The sequence below is a fragment of the Fulmarus glacialis genome, unplaced genomic scaffold (genome assembly GCF_000690835.1).
Source record: "Fulmarus glacialis isolate BGI_N327 unplaced genomic scaffold, ASM69083v1 scaffold11956, whole genome shotgun sequence".
Lineage (NCBI taxonomy): Eukaryota > Metazoa > Chordata > Aves > Procellariiformes > Procellariidae > Fulmarus > Fulmarus glacialis.
The window spans coordinates 15,063-15,540 of NW_009217507.1; positions in this window are offsets into that span (position 1 = coordinate 15,063).

The following is a 478-nucleotide window of genomic DNA, read 5'->3' on the forward strand; positions in this document are numbered from 1 at the left end:
CACCCAGCCGGATTGTCTCCCGCCGGGGAAAACAACCCACCACCCGCCGCCGAAGGGGTGAGCACCTCAAAACCCACCCCGGCCCCCGGCACCGATGGGCCGAGCGGCACTGGTCACATCCCTTTGCCCCCAATGCAGCGCAGGGCAGGGGTCTGCACCCATCCAGATGTCCCCATCCCGCTGCCATTGTCCCCAAAGGGACACCAAGTTCAACCAAACCCAGCACAGCCGTGCCTCAGTTTCCCCTGGTGGGAACATGCATGCAACGAAAGCACCAGTTCTCAGCCCAGTCTCTGATAACGGCCTTCCCAAACCTCCCCTTGCACAATTAATAACGAATCCCATCTTCTCCCCGGATCCCAAATCGCAGCCTGGGTTTAATTAGCCACAAAACCCACCCGGGGAGGAAAAAGTGTTAAAAGAAAAAGACAGTTTCCCTCCTTGGTTGTGCAAAAAGCTCCATTTCCAGCCCTAAAAA